At 60.7% G+C, this 7,837-nt stretch overlaps 1 long non-coding RNA gene across 1 annotated transcript; it reads left to right on the top strand.

The window, feature by feature from the left end:
* The first annotated feature begins 3,012 nt into the window (after positions 1 to 3,012).
* On the top strand, positions 3,013 to 7,171 carry LOC135190203 (uncharacterized). The gene is made up of 3 exons (XR_010308452.1): positions 3,013 to 3,247; positions 6,549 to 6,681; positions 6,989 to 7,171. It is a non-coding gene; the product is annotated as an uncharacterized LOC135190203 (long non-coding RNA).
* The last annotated feature ends 666 nt before the right edge of the window (positions 7,172 to 7,837 follow it).

Genomic DNA, 7,837 nt, shown 5'->3' with positions numbered 1-7,837 from the left:
CCCTGGTGGGGCGTCGCCGCGCCAGCCATGTCCAAGTGGTTTGCACGTCTGCATTTTTTACTGCCCTGCTTTAATCTGCATGCAAATGCAGCTCTGCTGGCCCTGCTCTGCCGCTGCGCTCGCAGCCAGCCGCAGCCCCGCCAGCGCCCGGCTCCTGCTCTGCATTCGAGGGGCCGCTGAAACCTGATGGATGGAGCTGCAAGGGGAAGGAGAGGGATGACAGATTCTCCTCATTTCTCTGCTGGGGAGGGTGGAGGAGTTGGGGAACCAGAGGAGGGAGGTTTAAATGTATGCAAAATTGTTTACTGGGAGGAAAGAAGCGGGGGTGGGGGGGGTGGTCCAAGTCCGGGACCATTTGGTATGCTGCTCCACTTCCAGAGCCACAGCTCAGAGGATTTTAGCTGGAGGTCAGGGAAAAACCCCAGCACTGGCAGTAATCTTGTGCTGGTGGAAAAGCTCAGCTCTTCTCCTGATAAATAGACACGAGTGCAGCTGCAGTTGGCCTCGCAGGCCTGGAGGCTGAAGCCGGAGCAGGACGTGCAGAGTCGCTCCCTGCGCAGGGGCTGCCTCCGCCTGCTCCCACTCAGCTTTCCTCCCACTTGCCCAAAGCTCTTCAAACCCAGCACCCACGAATCCTGGACACTCGTGTCCCCAGAACCACCCTTGCAGGAGGGAAATAGGCAACTGCTGCAGCTGAGGCTGAAGTGAGGAACAGCTTTGGACATGTGGCCAGAGGCAGGGCAGAGTTTGCTGTCTCCAAGCCGTGGTGCTTTGGAAAGCTGCTCTGTTTCGAGCTGCAGATCCCCAGGTCCTGCAGCTGCTTGGAGGTAAGGGTGAAGGCTGAGGAGTCCTTGCTGCTGGTGTGGGAAGAAAGGGATGACATTTCCCTTCACCACCCAGGTGACTCTGGAGGAGAAACAGAGTCTGTTCTGCTGCCTCGGAGGGATGGAGGTCTTCAGCCTCCAGAGGGGCAGCTTTTCAGGGGTGTTTCAGGCACTTCCAGTTGCTTGCTACTTTCATTTTTGATCTTTAAGACCTGGCTTGTTTTGAGCCCCATTATGGAGCCTCCTTGATGTCCTGAGCTGCTCTGGCTGATGGGCGTGCTGGGTGTGGGGGCTGCAGGGATCTGGGGGCCACTTGCTCTAGGGTAGGGGGTGGCTGTGGGCAGCTCCTGCCGTTTGTGTCCCCGGGAGCCTGGGGGCTCTGTGTGGAGCACAGCTGTGGCCGCAGCCAAGTCTTCTGCAGGCTCCTCCAGGAGCTCGTGCATGACACCCTCCGATGCAATCCTGCCCAGAAGGCCGAGGGCTCAGCGTGCTGGGAAGCTGCTCTGCCACCACATGGACCTGGCAGATCTCTCTGCTTCTGCATCTCCAAGCTCCACAATTTGGCAATGCTGAGCTATGCTGAGCTGCCACCCAAGGTAGGCTCACGGGCAGCCCTGCCCGCTGGGTCCACAGCCCACACTCAGGGCTGCTCCTTCTGCTTCCCTTACTTCCATCGCATCTGGGAGGCTTCTCCTGTCCCTCACCAACAGCCCTGTTGTTGGAGGGGTCAGCAGCAGCCCCAGCTCTGCTCCCACCTCTCCCTTAGCTCCCCTTGGAGCGCGTTTGCTGTGAGGCAAACACTTTGTGTCCTCGCTCTGGTGGGTTTGTGTCGCTGGTGATCAGAGGCTCCAAACTTGCCCTGTTGCAGCTGCTTTTTTAAAGGCCCTTTTTGTTGGTGAGCAGATTCAGGGAGCCTTTCTGCTGCCTTCATCTGTAAATTGTCCTCTACATAACGAAGGCAGCGCTCTGGCTGCGGTTTGATGTGTTTGTCGCCCAGCAGATGTCTGGGTGGTTAAAGTGCCCCCTGAGTACAAGTATCCTGTGTTTGCAGCTCTTTGATACTTGGTTCAGGAATCTTTTTGTTCTTTCTTTCTCTCCTCGAGTCCTGGGGGTCTGTAGCAGATGCCTGCTGCAGTCTCTCCTTTGTTTTCTGCTCCTGCTATCTGTGCCCACAGTGTTATTCCGCTTCCCTCTCCCTCCTCGCTTTGGATCGTCTCCTTCTGGTGGGTGGCCCTGCAAAGGCTCTGTGAGCATCTTGCATCCTGCTGTTGGGTGCCCGTTGGGTGCCTGCTGGCCACGGCTCTGGCTCTCTGTTGCAGTGTCCCAGGACCCTAGGAGAGGGCTGGCACATTACCTGCCATAGGTGATGGTGCCAGTGAAAGCAGGGCCAGCTTGCAGCCGAGCCTCAGTGCCTGTCTCGGGTCCTACCACACCACTCTGCTTGGGAAGCCCAGCCCTGCTTTGTCCCCATGGCACTGTGACACTCGTGCCAGCACTTTTCCTTCTTGCTGACCTCTGTCTCCAGCATCTCTCCCTGTGTCCTCGACCAAGCTGGTGGAATTCATCTTCTCAGTGCTGCAGGCTGCTCCTTGCCCCTTCCTTGGCTGCCTTTCAGTGGCTTCCCTGGCTCCCGCCTGTGATCCAGAAACTCCTCTTTGTTATTCTGTCCTTCCCCCTCGTCACAAACCTGTGTTTCTGTTCCATCTTTCATGAAAAGGTCCAAGACTGAAGGTGAAATGTGATAACAGCCTTCAAAAAGGTGTCAGTGGCTGCTGCAAACAGGAAGGGAAGCAACGATTCTGCGTGCCCTGCGGTGGGTAGGACAAGCAGCCATGGGCTTCAGCCAGAGCAGCAGGGAGGATCGGGGCTGCCCTGAGCCATGCTGGGGGGGAAGCACCGGGGAAGGCTGCAGGGAGTCGCCGGAGGGGTCAGGTCAGACCAGCAGCTGCCAGGAGAGGCTGAACCGGAGTCGAGGGGGTAGTGGGGTGATGCAGGAGATCGTTTTTCATCCTCCCCAGCCCTCTCACCCGCCTTTCTCTATGCTGGAAGCCTCCAGCTAGGCAAGGGCTGTTTGTGGCTTGCTCAGCCATGCTCCTCGCTTCTCTCTCCTTGCTTTTTGTCTCTGTTGCAGCAGCTCTGGCAGATGCAATTGCAGCGAGCCTGGAAACAGCCAGGGCCAGCCTCTCCTTCCCAGCCCTTCCCTTTGTGCTTGGAGGCTCTTTTCAAACCTGGAATGCTGCTGGAGGTGCCAGCAGCTGCAAGCAGAGCACCAGGATGTGAGCAGTGACTGGACCCAAGGCTTTCCTGCACCCAGAAGAGTGCCTGAGCTTGGGGACAGCCTCAAGGCTCCCGGTGGGAAGTTTCTGCCAGCTTTGCAGAGGGCTCTCTTGTGCCTATGTCAGAAACTGGGTGGAGGTGTGAAGGTGAGGATGGCTCCTGGAGCACTGCCCCTGCTGGGGTCGCCGTGGGGGGAGCAGCAGGGATGGGATGGGAGGATGGAACTGCCTGCTGGTGTGTGCCCACCCTCAGTGGGCACAGCAGGGCACCTAGGGAGCTGGGGCAGATGGGCTCCTTGCAGAGCTCTCGTCCTCACCTCCTCTGAGGGACACTGTAGGGCCTCAGCCAGCCCCACAGGAGCTGCTGTTTGTGCCCAAACAAGAATGTGGGGGCCTGGAAGTCGCAGAGGGTTCGATCCAAGGGGAGTGCCTGGCACCAGAGTAGCTGTCCTGCTTCTGGTGCTGCTGGCCAGAGAGTCTCTGAGTCCCCATGGCACCCTCGGCCCAACATCCACCTCTGCCAACCCTTCCCCATCTGGCACCACCGTGGTCCTGTCAGCTCTGCTTGCATCTGTTCTCTCCCCTCCCATATCCCCCTGCCTTCTCTCCCCGGGGCGCTGCAGGGGGGTCCTGGTCAGCCGTGACCCCCTTCACCCACCCCGCAGCACCCCTGCCAGCTCCCCACCAGCAGAGGTGGGCAGGAGGAGCAGCAGGATGAATAATTGATGCCAAGGATGCAAAGCAGGCTTTAAACTCCCTGTATAAATATTTATCTTCGACTCGTTAGCACCGCAGCCGCCTCCACACCCCCCCAGCCCTTCCTCTCCTCTCCAAAGCCCCCCAAGCCCCGTGGCTGTCCCTGCTGCTCCTCCTGCTTCCCTCCTCCGCCGTTTGTCCACCTCTCTTCGCAGCCGACCCGAGCGCCGGTGCCAAACGCTTCCCGGGGAAGCGGCAAGATTCTCCCCTTCGGGAGCGCACAAAGCAGCAAGGACAAGGAGCTGGGGGAGCAGACTCAGGCACAGCACAGAGCCCCGTGAAGCCCGAGCAGGGCGAGGGTTGTTTCTGTGGTAACGGCTCGGGGACTGGCGCTGCGCCGGGCGCCTCCAGCCCGCCGCTGCAGGCTGCTTACCGAGCCGCTGCAGGCTGCTTACCGAGCCGCTGCAGGCTGCTTACCGAGCCGCTGCAGGCTGCTTACCGAGCCGCTGCAGGCTGCTTACCGAGCCGCTGCCAGGCTCCCGGGGGGCTCCTGGGCCGCGCTGGGCGCCGTGGGGCTGCTGCGGCGGACCTCGGGCACCTCCTTGCCCTCTGCTTTCTCTGGTGGTGCCCCAGGCTCCTCAGCCCTGGGGAACATCAGTCTGGGCTTGGGTCCTGTGGGACATGGGCTTGGGATGTCTGTTCCCTGCCTCAGGGGTGCTGGGGCACACTTGGGGCTGTGGCCTGTGTCCCACTGCTTGTTCCTGTGCACCAAGGTTGGTCTGGGAGAGGTCCAGCATGTCCTTCAATACAGGGATGGGCCAGAGACATGGGGGAAGGTGGTGGGGGAGCAGGGGGCCTGGCAGGCACAGGGAGCCCAGGGCTTCTGGGGAGCATCCCTCATCTCCTCATCTCACCCCAGCGCCTGCCTCCCTCCCTCCCAGGGCTGCAGGATGGCTTTGCGCAGCCAGGAGCCACCCTGCAGCTCCAGGAAGCCACGGGTGGGAGCTGTGCTGTCCCCTTAGTGCCACCACCCACTGACCCAGGTGTCACCAACACACTTGTACCACCCCCAGCAAGACCTGCATCTCCAGGGCTGTGAAACCCACCTCTGCCTTCTGCTTTGGAAAGGCAGAGTGGGGCAGGCACCATTCACATCTCCTGCGCTCTCTTTCCCCCAAATAGCCAGAGCAGAGCAGGCTCAGGTCCCTGAGCTGCTGCTGGAGCAGATGTGCTGCCAGCCAGCTGCTATTTATAATGTGCAGCCCCTCCAGCCCTCAGCTCTTGCGCTTCACAGCTCCCTTTGAAGCCTCCAGCTCGACCCAGGGACTGGTTCTGGAAAGCTCCTTGTAAAGTCGCTGGGATCCTGCCTGCTCTCTGCCTTCTGAGTGGCTTCACCATCTCCAGAGGCTGCTGGGGTGGGACTGTCCCATCCCTGGATGTCCCAGCAATGGGATCTCATCGGGTGGTGTGGCCCTCTTGTCCTTACGGCTGCAGGTTCTGAAGAGAGCTGAGCCCACTCAGCTGCAGGGCTGAAGTGCTCAAACCTTCCCCCAGCCCCAAAGCAGAGAGGTTTTGGCTACTGAGGAGAAAGAGGAGCTGAAGCTCACAGGTTGTTGTTCACCCAGGAGATGGTACAAGCACACTGGTGACACCTGACCAGTGAGCAGTGGCGCTAGAGGAAGCTGGCCACAGTGGGATGGCCTGATGAGCTGTGCCAGCCTGGGGAAGGGGCTGCCTTGGCAGGGCTCCATCACCATGGGGAGTCAGCTCAGCCCAGCGGGGACACTGACACAGGTTCCTGTGAGGACAGCATCCCTGGCCCGGACTGGATGGTAACCAACCAACCTTTGCTCCTGGGTAAGGCTCAGTAGCAGAGCCTGTGGCAGCCAAGCCTCCGAGAAGCCATCTCTGCTGCCGCGGTAGCTACTGCACACCTGCGGGGAAGAGAATGCTGGCAACAAGTGCTGGAGCCAGGAGCCCGCCTCACCGGTGCCCAGCAGCCTAGGCCTGCCTCTGCCCACCACGGGGAGACCCATGGGTGGCTTTTCCAGTGGCTGCTGTGGGTGACTACGAATGGAGAGGCTCCCAAACCCACAGCAGAGTGAAAGAGAGGAGCTGAAGGAGCTGCCTGGCTCCCAACCTGACTTTGGTAATGTCCCTGCCCAGCAGCCCTGGCAGCATGCTGGAACTGCAGGGTCTGCTGGCAGAGTGGCACTGGGGATCTCTGTCCCAACCTGGGGCACTCTGCAGAGCTGCGTGGGCAGGATGAGACCCCAGGATGGTGCTTGGACCTTCCCTGGGCAGCGAGTTAGAGCTGGGGGATCTCTGCAGGGTGATTTTTGTTCAGAGCAAGGCAATGAGAAATCTTTACCCAGAAGCTTTGTGGACCTTGAGCGTTTCTTGCCTCATGTCTGGCCGTGGGCACCAGGGATGCCTCCACGGGGGAACTGGGACAGGTTTCCATGGAAACCAGCAGCAGGAGTGGAACCCAGGGTGCAGATTTGGATCCTCCACTGGCACTGCACAAGCTATGCTCAGCATGGGGAGGTCCCCATGGCCAGGAGAAACCTTCTTGTGCCCTTGGTCCTCCATGCAGGAAGGAGATCCCAAACCTTGGGGCAGGCTCTGGCTGGAGATGTCACCAGCCCAGCCACCATCCCCGGCTCCCCCAGCATGCTCCCCTCTCCCTTTGCCTCCTACCCATTCCCCATTCCCTCTCTCTGCTTTGCTTCCTCTCGCTCCACCCCTCCAGACTCCTCTCGGGCCATCGATTTTTCCATCCCTCAGCCAAGCGCTGCAGGAAAATGAGAGCATCTCCGGGATCGATCAGCACCGCGCTGCAGCCTGGGGGCAGGAAGGGTTTGAATCGCCTGCTCCCCTGGCAGGTAATTACCCTCCCTTCCCCAGCCGGGGCTGTTCACAGGGCTGGGGCCCCGGGGAGCCCTGCCCGGGGGGGGGGTGTTGGGCTTTGCCATTGCCAGAACTCAGCTCTAGGCCGAGTCTGTGCTAGTGGGTGCCAGCTTCTCCCTCACTGGCACTGATCACGCTGCTGGTGCTGACTCTGGTGAGGGCAGGGACCTCTGAGCCCGCGAGCTTAAAGGAGTTGCAAGAAAAGTAAGCCCAAGAGGAAGGAGCAGGGCTCCTCCCAGGGCTGCCCAGCTGCACTCTCCCTTCTGAGCCTCTCCTTTGCAGGGAGCCACACCTGGGCAGTGCTGCACACCCAGAGACCACCCCACGCTGCCCGGAGGTGCCCGTGGAAATGCCAGAACTTGCCATCTGCTGCCATGCTGGCCCCCGAGGTCCCACCACTCGCTCTCCTCCCCCAGAGAGCTGGCAAATAGCTGAGTGAGCTTCTCAATGCACCCTGGAGTAGCTGCCTGCAAATGTTGACTTCTTCATGGCAACCGGCGTGAGTCAGAGCAGAGCCGGAGGGGCCGCGGGTGCCTGTGGCTCTGCCTCTGCTGTTGCCTGGCTCCCATGGGCCATTGGCAGGGAAGCATTGGCACAGGCCCCACGGCAGCTCTTCTGGAGCTCCATCTCCCCTCAGCAGGATGTGCTCAGCAGCTTGTGTGTGCCAGGTCTCTGGTGCTTGTGTAAGCGGAGCCGGGGTCCTGCGGTGGGAGGGTGTCCACGTGGAGCTTTGCCTCCTGGGCAGGGGCTGCTGCTCTGGGCTGGGTGGCACAGCAGGGAGAGTTTGTCCTCAGGACTTGTCTGAAGGGGGAAGCCCCCAAGGCCACTTCCCCACCAGTGCATGGGGACACCAGCCCCAGAGCCCACAGCAGGCATCCCAGAGCTGCTGGGCTTGGTGCCCACCACCCGCACTGATCCTCCTGCTCCCATTCCCCAACTCCCCTCATTTCCCATGGACTTTGGTCAGCCTGTGTCCTGAGCTGGGCGCTGGGGGTTCGGCCCTGGGGTGCACAGCACATGGCTGCCTGCAGCTTGCTGACCATGCAGAGGCTCTGGAGCAGAGCACAGCAGCTTCCCGTGGTGGCTCTCAGCTGACAGCTCTGCCCGGGCAGACGCAGCACAAAATGCTCA

This window comes from Pogoniulus pusillus, chromosome 35 (genome assembly GCF_015220805.1).
Source record: "Pogoniulus pusillus isolate bPogPus1 chromosome 35, bPogPus1.pri, whole genome shotgun sequence".
NCBI lineage: Eukaryota > Metazoa > Chordata > Aves > Piciformes > Lybiidae > Pogoniulus > Pogoniulus pusillus.
This window is presented reverse-complemented; position numbering and strand designations above follow the sequence as displayed.